At 32.3% G+C, this 11,862-nt stretch overlaps 1 long non-coding RNA gene across 1 annotated transcript; it reads right to left on the minus strand.

The window, feature by feature from the left end:
* Positions 1 to 388: 388 nt before the first annotated feature.
* On the minus strand, positions 389 to 11,631 carry LOC127858429 (uncharacterized). The gene is made up of 3 exons (XR_008038887.1): positions 11,583 to 11,631; positions 4,586 to 4,653; positions 389 to 1,256 (listed from the first exon to the last, which is right to left on the minus strand). It is a non-coding gene; the product is annotated as an uncharacterized LOC127858429 (long non-coding RNA).
* Between the last annotated feature and the right edge of the window lie 231 nt (positions 11,632 to 11,862).

An 11,862-nucleotide genomic window follows, 5' to 3' on the forward strand; every position in this document is an offset into this window, starting at 1 on the left:
TTAGCAAATTTTGAGAAGTATATATAGCGATTCAGACAGGATAAGGTCTTATATGAATGTTTTCCAACAGACGATCCAAGTGTATTTTGTTTAAAAAATACTATCAATTATTAGCACCGACAAATAGCCATAAGTGAAACCGGAAAATTGAAGGTGCTAATTTTGCTTGTTTTTTAAACCTGTTTTTGCTGCTGAAGTTTTCCAAGTCCGATTTCGACCTTTTTTACTAAAAGGATTGCTACTGAGCTAAGTTACATACAAAAGTATTCACATCACAAAACAATGCTATTACTAGTTTCTTTAATCAAGAATTTCATAAAACGCATTATATTCATAATTACAGTAATAAGCACCGATATGCAAAACTAGTACCAACTCTACTGACAGTCAATACTTGAAGCATTTGTGAAACTTTGATGGTGCCCATCAGTCAAAGAGATATCTATAACCACAATATCATTTTGTTTAATTTTATGAGGTAACAATGAGAATGGGACGGATATCATTGATGTTGTTTTTCATAAATCTGGTAAATAACTTTTCATTTACATCCTTCTATTTGTATTGGATATTTACCACCGACCATACAAATTGGATGTTCACTTATTTATCTGCCAGTGTGATATTAACTATTACACACAACCCATGTAATCTTTAAATTTTCTCACTTAACGAAACGTGTTGTCCAAGTGTCAAACAAATTCTTCAAAAGGCATAAAAAATATGGAGCTGACACAAACAAAGAGGTTAAAACTATTGAAACTCCGGTTTAACTTGACCTTGAGATAGCGTGACTCATGACGTGTGTACATCGTCGCAGGGTACTTAATATATAATCCATGTTTTATTTAAAGACTTCTAGTCTTCTAAAGGTGTAGAAAATAAGGATGAAGGTTTAAACGTTTTACCTTCAAGATTAACCTTGATCTTGAAGCAGTGTTTGTCTATACCCTTTTAATGCATGGTCATTTATTATAATGTGTAAGGCATTACGACGATTTGCATATTGCGTGATTAAGTCACGCAAGCTCAATGTCAAGTTATTTGTCAAAGTCCGATCAATATAAAGCTGTACATTAATAGTTCCATGCAGTGTCGAAGTTATGTATGTTTGCCCTCTAGGATAGAACCAAAGCATCATCACAATGTCATCAATCAGTTCACTTTTATGGAAACCACTCAATTTACCTGATTGCTTAGCAGTAAATGTGGTATCTCTCTCTTATAAGCAACACCATGCCCGCATATATATGAAGCTGGAAAATAAAATGCAAACTCTATAATCATAAAGGACGTATGTTGGTTTGAAAATGTGTACATGTATAGGTTAGGCAAAAATTGCAGTTTTATTAGCAATGATACATCATTCTTTATCGAACAGATATCTATATGTCAAACATGTTTCATTTCGTGTTTGTTGCGATTGTGTAATGTCCAGTCTAGTGCGTTTGCCCAGTGTCACATTATTTGTCAGTTAGTTCCTTGTCATTTTTATGGTGTGGTTTATGTTATGCTGATGTAACGAAGTTTTACTTTTATTAATATTTGAACATTTGATGTTCGTCATACTTGATTTATTGGCGGTGTTTCTTTTTGCAGAAAATGAAAAAAAATCCATGCTTAGGTTACATCTATATAGTGAATTGTTTCAGGTTGACTAAATTTTCCAAATTATTGTAAATGTTTTTTAGAATAAAAGAAACCTGTACGCTAGGATGCGAAATAAGACCAAGGACGTTGACATGTACTTATAATACATTTTGCTTTAGTTATCACATTTATCATAAATAGAAATATAGTTTTAAGAAGCGTTACATAAACTTAACGATTAAATACTGTTCGATGTGTTCTTTTGGGTTCACTACATGTTGAGACGTCATAGGTATTACTTATTATAAGTACATATTAACGACTGCGGTATTCATAAAACAACGTGTCTAAATAACCGGGGGGGGGGGGGGGGTTAAAACAATATACTTAAAAGAGGCTTTTCACAGATTTTTGCATATTTTGAAGTTTGTCATTTATTGCTTTATATTGATAAATGTAAACATTGAATCTTAAAAGCTGCAGTAAAAAATCAAGAATAAAATTTAAAAAAGGAAAAAAAGTAGCCGGTAAAAGGGCTCGAACCAGTGACCCCCGGAATCCTGGAGTAAGTCTGAAGTAAAAACGCATTAGCCCTCTCGGCTATTCCTCCGGGTAAACACAGTTTAAGTATTTTAAACTTTATATAAGCAATCATCGTATTTTCGTAAATTTAAACGAAAACAGAACTCTCCAAATTATTCAATCGTTTCGCGTTGCAACGCTTTATAATTTTTAGGTTTTCAAAACGTCAAAAGATAGATATACATATACATTAATACTGTTTCCTCACAAATATCATAACTAAAACGAAAATTTGCGATTCTGAAACAACTTTTTTCAATTTTGTCAATTTACCAAACCGTGAAAAGATTCCTTTAAATTATTAAAACATTATTTTCTTTGATTATACTGCAGCTCTTCAGTAAAGATTTCAAATTGAACAATTAAATGCATTTACCCATTTAAGCCTAATAGACTCTCCCATCCTTCTAAATTTGATCAATTTATTTCCAAAATTAGGGATGTCTATTATATTTATTTCTATATTTAGAATATTTCTTACAGAAATTCCTTTAAGCAAACAGCGCAGACCCTGATGAGACGCCGCATCATGCGTCGTCTCATCTGGGTCTACGCTGTTTGCCGAGGCCTTTTTTCTAGACGCTAGGCATAAATGGGTTCAATTGTTGCCCTATGTGCACCGATGCACTTTGAATTTATCCGCAATTTCGCCGTCAGAAATAACGATAAAAGAATCATTTTATATTTCATCTTGTTTGTGCATATTTTCTTTTCAACAGTACGTTTTAGCCGACGCAATGCCGATAATAGTATACTCATCCTGTGTGTATGAAGCAGATCATCCCGGCTCGGGTTGTTAGAGCAGACATGAGGATGGTAATATACCGCTTGATAATTTCCAGTAAACGCAATTGTTTGACGTAGGCATTTGAGCGATAACTTGGAAACGCTATTAAAGGTTATTCAATATCCATGCGTTAATTGGTGATTTTATGTCGAGTTAAGAGAAACGTTATTTAAAAAAAATATGAATAATTGATGATGGTATCAAATAAACACATTTAACCATGATGTTATGAATACAGTTGGGAGATTCGACGATAAAAAGTTCATTTTGGTATTAACCCAAGACCTTTTTCCTTATGTAGAGTTGATGTTTTTGTAGAAGTTTCCAGATTTGTTCAGTCAGCTGTTTACTAAAAACAATTCAATTTTTATTTGTTTCTGCAAATTAACAATTTAAAATGAACGTAATCCAAAATAATGTGAAAATAAATAGTGGTCCTTAGCAAATTTTGAGAAGTATATATAGCGATTCATACAGAATAAGGTCTTATATGAATGTTTCCCAACAGACGATCCAAGTGTATTTTGTTTAAAAAATACTATCAGTTATCAGCACCGACAAATAGCCATAAGTGAAACCGGAAAATTGAAGGTGCTAATTTTGCTTGTTTTTAAAACCTGTTTTTGCTGCTGAAGTTTTCCAAGTCCGATTTCGACCTTTTTTACTAAAAGGATTGCTACTGAGCTAAGTTACATACAAAAGTATTCACATCACAAAACAATGCTATTACTAGTTTCTTTAATCAAGAATTTCATAAAACGCATTATATTCATAATTACAGCAATAAGCACCGATATGCAAAACTAGTACCAACTCTACTGACAGTAAATACTTGAAGCATTTGCGAAACTTTGATGGTGCCCATCAGTCAAATAGATATCTATAACCACAATATCATTTTGTTTAATTTTATGAGGTAACAATGAGATTGGGACGGATATCATTGATGTTGTTTTTCATAAATCTGGTAAATAACTTTTCATTTACATCCTTCTATTTGTATTGGATATTTACCACCGACCATACAAATTGGATGTTCACTTATTTATCTGCCAGTGTGATATTAACTATTACACACAACCCATGTAATCTTTCAATTTTCTCACTTAACGAAACGTGTTGTCCAAGTGTCAAACAAATTCTTCAAAAGGCATAACAAATATGGAGCTGACACAAACAAAGAGGTTAAAACTATTGAAACTCCGGTTTAACTTGACCTTGAGATAGCGTGACGCATGACGTGTGTACATCGTCGCAGGGTACTTAATATATAATCCATGTTTTATTTAAAGACTTCTAGTCTTCTAAAGGTGCAGAAAATAAGGATGAAGGTTTATACGTTTTACCTTCAAGATTAACCTTGATCTTGAAGCAGTGTTTGTCTATACCCTTTTAATGCATGGTCATTTATTATAATGTGTAAGGCATTACGACGATTTGCATATTGCGTGATTAAGTCACGCAAGCTCAATGTCAAGTTATTTGTCAAAGTCCGATCAATATAAAGCTGTACATTAATAGTTCCATGCAGTGTCGAAGTTGTGTATGTTTGTCCTCTAGGATAGAACCAAAGCATCATCACAATGTCATCAATCAGTTCACTTTTATGGAAACCACTCAATTTACCTGATTGCTTAGCAGTAAATGTGGTATCTCTCTCTTATAAGCAACACCATGCCCGCATATATATGAAGCTGGAAAATAAAATGCAAACTCTATAATCATAAAGGACGTATGTTGGTTTGAAAATGTGTACATGTATAGGTTAGGCAAAAATTGCAGTTTTATTAGCAATGATACATCATTCTTTATCGAACAGATATCTATATGTCAAACATGTTTCATTTCGTGTTTGTTGCGATTGTGTAATGTCCAGTCTAGTGCGTTTGCCCAGTGTCACATTATTTGTCAGTTAGTTCCTTGTCATTTTTATGGTGTGGCTTATGTTATGCAGATGCAACGAAGTTTTACTTTTATTAATATTTGAACATTTGATGTTCGTCATACTAGATTTATTGGCGGTGTTTCTTTTTGCAGAAAATGAAAAAAATCCATGCTTAGGTTACATCTATATAGTGAATTGTTTCAGGTTGACTAAATTTTCCAAATAATTGTAAATGTTTTTTAAAATAAAAGAAACCTGTACGCTAGGATGCGAAATAAGACCAAGGACGTTGACATGTACTTATAATACATTTTGCTTTAGTTATCACATTTATCATAAATAGAAATATAGTTTTAAGAAGCGTTACATAAACTTAACGATTAAATACTGTTCGATGTGTTCTTTTGGGTTCACTACATGTTGAGACGTCATAGGTATTACTTATTATAAGTACATATTAACGACTGCGGTATTCATAAAACAACGTGTCTAAATAACCGGGGGGGGGGGGGTTAAAACAATATACTTAAAAGGGGCTTTTCACAGATTTTTGCATATTTTGAAGTTTGTCATTAAATGCTTTATATTGATAAATGTAAACATTGAATCTTAAAAGCTGCAGTAAAAAATCAAGAATAAAATTTAAAAAAGGAAAAAAAAGCAGCCGGTACAAGGGCTCGAACCAGTGACCCCCGGAATCCTGGAGTAAGTCTGAAGTAAAAACGCAATTAGCCCTCTCGGCTATTCCTCCGGGTAAACACAGTTTAAGTATTTTAAACTTTATATAAGCAATCTTCGTATTTTCGTAAATTTAAACGAAAACAGAACTCTCCAAATTATTCAATCGTTTCGCGTTGCAACGCTTTATAATTTTTAGGTTTTCAAATCGTCAAAAGATAGATATACATATACATTAATAGTGTTTCCTCACAAATATCATAACTAAAACGAAAATTTGCGATTCTGAAACAACTTTTTTCAATTTTGTCAATTTACCAAACCGTGAAAAGATTCCTTTAAATTATTAAAACATTATTTTCTTTGATTATACTGCAGCTCTTCAGTAAAGATTTCAAATTGAACAATTAAATGCATTTACCTATTTAAGGCTAATGGACTCTCCCATCCTTCTAAATTTGATCAAGTTATTTAAAAAAAAACATGAATAATTGATGATGGTATCAAATAAACACATTTAACCATGATGTAATGAATACAGTTGGGAGATTCGACGATAAAAAGTTCATTTTGGTATTAACCCAAGACCTTTTTCCTTATGTAGAGTTGATGTTTTTGTAGAAGTTTCCAGATTTGTTCAGTCAGCTGTTTACTAAAAACAATTCAATTTTTATTTGTTTCTGCAAATTAACAATTTAAAATGAACGTAATCCAAAATAATGTGAAAATAAATAGTGGTCCTTAGCAAATTTTGAGAAGTATATATAGCGATTCAGACAGGATAAGGTCTTATATGAATGTTTTCCAACAGACGATCCAAGTGTATTTTGTTTAAAAAATACTATCAGTTTTCAGCACCGACAAATAGCCATAAGTGAAACCGGAAAATTGAAGGTGCTAATTTTGCTTGTTTTTTAAACCTGATTTTGCTGCTGAAGTTTTCCAAGTCCGATTTCGACCTTTTTTACTAAAAGGATTGCTACTGAGCTAAGTTACATACAAAAGTATTCACATCACAAAACAATGCTATTACTAGTTTCTTTAATCAAGAATTTCATAAAACGCATTATATTCATAATTACAGCAATAAGCACCGATATGCAAAACTAGTACCAACTCTACTGACAGTCAATACTTGAAGCATTTGCGAAACTTTGATGGTGCCCATCAGTCAAATAGATATCTATAACCACAATATCATTTTGTTTAATTTTATGAGGTAACAATGAGATTGGGACGGATATCATTGATGTTGTTTTTCATAAATCTGGTAAATAACTTTTCATTTACATCCTTCTATTTGTATTGGATATTTACCACCGACCATACAAATTGGATGTTCACTTATTTATCTGCCAGTGTGATATTAACTATTACACACAACCCATGTAATCTTTAAATTTTCTCACTTAACGAAACGTGTTGTCCAAGTGTCAAACAAATTCTTCAAAAGGCATAACAAATATGGAGCTGACACAAACAAAGAGGTTAAAACTATTGAAACTCCGGTTTAACTTGACCTTGAGATAGCGTGACTCATGACGTGTGTACATCGTCGCAGGGTACTTAATATATAATCCATGTTTTATTTAAAGACTTCTAGTCTTCTAAAGGTGTAGAAAATAAGGATGAAGGTTTATACGTTTTACCTTCAAGATTAACCTTGTTCTTGAAGCAGTGTTTGTCTATACCCTTTTAATGCATGGTCATTTATTATAATGTGTAAGGCATTACGACGATTTGCATATTGCGTGATTAAGTCACGCAAGCTCAATATCAAGTTATTTGTCAAAGTCCGATCAATATAAAGCTGTACATTAATAGTTCCATGCAGTGTCGAAGTTATGTATGTTTGTCCTCTAGATTTATTGGCGGTGTTTCTTTTTGCAAAAAATGAAAAAAAATCCATGCTTAGGTTACATCTATATAGTGAATTGTTTCAGGTTAACTAAATTTTCCAAATAATTGTAAATGTTTCTTAAAATAAAAGAAACCTGTACGCTAGGATGCGAAATAAGACCAAGGACGTTGACATGTACTTATAATACATTTTGCTTTAGTTATCACATTTATCATAAATAGAAATATAGTTTTAAGAAGCGTTACATAAACTTAACGATTAAATACTGTTCGATGTGTTCTTTTGGGTTCACTACATGTTGAGACGTCATAGGTATTGCTTATTATAAGTACATATTAACGACTGCGGTATTCATAAAACAACGTGTCTAAATAACCGGGGGGGGGGGGGGTTAAAACAATATACTTAAAAGGGGCTTTTCACAGATTTTTGCATATTTTGAAGTTTGTCATTAAATGCTTTATATTGATAAATGTAAACATTGAATCTTAAAAGCTGCAGTAAAAAATCAAGAATAAAATTTAAAAAAGGAAAAAAAAGTAGCCGGTACAAGGGCTCGAACCAGTGACCCCCGGAATCCTGGAGTAAGTCTGAAGTAAAAACGCATTAGCCCTCTCGGCTATTCCTCCGGGTAAACACAGTTTAAGTATTTTAAACTTTATATAAGCAATCATCGTATTTTCGTAAATTTAAACGAAAACAGAACTCTCCAAATTATTCAATCGTTTCGCGTTGCAACGCTTTATAATTTTTAGGTTTTCAAAACGTCAAAAGATAGATATACATATACATTAATACTGTTTCCTCACAAATATCATAACTAAAACGAAAATTTGCGATTCTGAAACAACTTTTTTCAATTTTGTCAATTTACCAAACCGTGAAAAGATTCCTTTAAATTATTAAAACATTATTTTCTTTGATTATACTGCAGCTCTTCAGTAAAGATTTCAAATTGAACAATTAAATGCATTTACCCATTTAAGCCTAATGGACTCTCCCATCCTTCTAAATTTGATCAATTTATTTCCAAAATTAGGGATGTCTATTATATTTATTTCTATATTTAGAATATTTCTTACAGAAATTCCTTTAAGCAAACAGCGCAGACCCTGATGAGACGCCGCATCATGCGTCGTCTCATCTGGGTCTACGCTGTTTGCCGAGGCCTTTTTTCTAGACGCTAGGCATAAATGAGTTCAATTGTTGCCCTATGTGCACCGATGCACTTTGAATTTATCCGCAATTTCGCCGTCAGAAATAACGATAAAAGAATCATTTTATATTTCATCTTGTTTGTGCATATTTTCTTTTCAACAGTAAGTTTGAGCCGACGCAATGCCGATAATAGTATACTCATCCTGTGTGTATGAAGCAGATCATCCCGGCTCGGGTTGTTAGAGCAGACATGAGGATGGTAATATACCGCTTGATAATTTCCAGTAAACGCAATTGTTTGACGTAGGCATTTGAGCGATAACTTGGAAACGCTATTAAAGGTTATTCAATATCCATGCGTTAATTGGTGATTTTATGTCGAGTTAAGAGAAACGTTATTTAAAAAAAAACATGAATAATTGATGATGGTATAAAATAAACACATTTAACCATGATGTAATGAATACAGTTGGGAGATTCGACGATAAAAATGTCATTTTGGTATTAACCCAAGACCTTTTCCTTATGTAGAGTTGATGATTTTGTAGAAGTTTCCAGATTTGTTCAGTCAGCTGTTTACTAAAAACAATTCAATTTTTATTTTTATATTGTAAACATTTATTTTTTATAAGCACGCATTTGGGTTTAACTTAAACAAAAAGAGCTATATGTACTATTTATAAAACAATTTGTTCGACAACCGACACTGCTATATAATAGATTGTATCCAATCGAGAAGTGTGACAGTTACAGGGCATTTTCAATTTGTCTTAGAATTGAAGTTTGGTTATTGAGGATAACTTATGTAACTGTCATCCCATAAAGAAATACTTCACAGTTTCGTGTTAGATTAATATTAATGTACAGCTTTTCTAGCACTCCAAAATAAGAGGGATGCTACCAAATTTGTATCAATAAAAATCCCTAAGCGAAACAATCAAAAGGCTTACGCGTGGAAATGTGTTCTCCTGCATTTTTTATTCTTTGTTTTTACTTCGATCTCCATCCGTGCTTTTATTGTAACTTCAATAATTTGTAGCGATTGTGAAAGCAACCGTACAGTTAACATGTACTTACGACAGGCAATAAATGTACTCGTTCACTCAAAAAAAAGCCATCCCCTAACACCTACAAAGAACTCTCTTGTTTCCCAATGCAAGTTTCTTTTTGTGTTTTGTTATAACAAACTTATTCAAAATTTTCCTTGTAATTTTTCGGAAAATCCTTTAAAATATATTTTATGGTTCTATTGAACAGTTTATGGTTAAATGTTGTGCGCAAATATTTTATCAAAAATGTAAACTTCTGCATGATAGCAAATTATTCATGTCGCGACCGTCTTTTTTTTTAAATTGCCTTTAATATGGGCTGATTAAAATACACAAACAAGAGGACCTGAAAGGCCCAAAGTCGCTCACCTGAGATAAAATGAAATGACCTGTTCTTTGCAGCCCAAGATATCAATAGAACAAACGTTCTAATTAAGTTTCATTAAGAATGAACAATAAATGGCCCCCTGGCGGCAATGTTTTCGACAGACTGGAACCATTTTTAAACTCGTCCAAGATATTGTTGGGACAAATCTTCTGACAAAGTTTCATGAAGATCCATCAATAAATGTGGCCTCTACAGTGTTAACAAGGTAAATATTCATGACGCATAACGGAAAACAAACAATTGACAAAAGGTGATCACAATAAAAAAGTTTACCATCAGCAAAAAATAGTATGCTCATAAAGATTATCACCATGTGTGAAGATCAGCAAGTGTCATTCAGATTCAACTAAAATGTGACTGAAAATATTCACTATGTTTCACTATAAACAACTGTGGTAGTGCGGTCTCGTTCGCTTACGCAAGTGAACCAGTCACGGGACGGTTACGAGTTATGTAACTTTGTGAGCACTTATGAAATACGGAAATATTTATCAAGTCTAATTAAAAAACGCTTATTTTCGGTCCGGATGACACCACTGACTGGTTGTTATTCAATTAACTAAAAACTTCCAGTCAGATACGCCTGAATACACTCAAAGAATTAATCTTTAAATGAAAACCAAAGCAGCTTTGATGATAATAACTATTTTTTATTTAAAGAACTAGGAAATGAAGAACAATGGCAGAGAATTAATAACAGGTACCAGCCAAGTCTAAAGAATCTAAGCTTCGTTAAACATGAACAAATACAACAAACACCTTGATGAATGTAAAAAGAAGTTCACAATCTGTCAAAAAAACCTGATATAAATATTAGTTACTGTTAGACTAAAAGTTGCTTCAAAAATTAAGTTTATAAAATAAGTCTAACTTAATCTAAAGAACACAATGTATGGAGAGCGGGAAACTCCAGTGACTCAAATGTAAAAAATAAGAAGAATTTACAAAAGTTATTTCAATCAAAAGAATCTTTCTCATTTAGAAAATGCCAAATAAAAATTAGCTAAATAATGAGGATAATTTGGAAAATAATGCCAAAATGTCTTGATGCTGGTGTTACAATAATTAAGAGTTTAATTATTTCAAAATTCCCACCTTTTTCTAGAGGTGTTACCTTTTCAAGAAAGCATCAAGAAGTGACTGTATCAGCCAAAACAGCTTATATTATACAGTTCTGAGAGCACTGGCAGAACAGTCTATTTTCCCTCAGAACAGTTCATTTACAGACATTTTGATTGGTTAAAAATATAATCTCCACCAATAGACTAAAAACATAATAAAAACACTCATATCAACACTATTATTTAAATTGAACATAACCAACATACTTCTACTAAAATGTGCAAGCTACACATGCATTCAGCTATCAAATACACACCAATAATCAATGATCAATATCTTAGCTCTGGGGAACTCTGTAGGTGTTTTCTCAAAGATGGCTTATCAGTAATAGTTCCCATTATAGATTAATTTGCTAAAAACTGATAACAAATGTTAAATGTTGTTAAATGTAACAAAACAATAAGTACAGATTAACAAAAGAAATTACAACTTAGCAAAAAATGTCATAATAATAGGAACACATGCATTTTGAAAGTATTTACCCTTTAAGTGTTTTGAAACCAGGGGGCGTAGCAAATTCCAGAGATGAACTAAAAATAGATTAGGAATCTGAGTAAGCAGGTTAAACAAGGGAGTTAAATATAAGAAGGTATGTACAGGTCATCTTTCTTCAACATTATGTCTTATCAGATTATTGTGAAAAATGACAAAATAAAATAAGTATTAAGTAATGATAAAGCTAAATTTTACCACACAACTCTACACATACAAAAAAAAACTCCCCCCCCCCCTGAGAGCCTTGTTTTTAAACAAACATAAACT

The sequence above is a fragment of the Dreissena polymorpha genome, chromosome 14 (assembly GCF_020536995.1).
Source record: "Dreissena polymorpha isolate Duluth1 chromosome 14, UMN_Dpol_1.0, whole genome shotgun sequence".
Lineage (NCBI taxonomy): Eukaryota > Metazoa > Mollusca > Bivalvia > Myida > Dreissenidae > Dreissena > Dreissena polymorpha.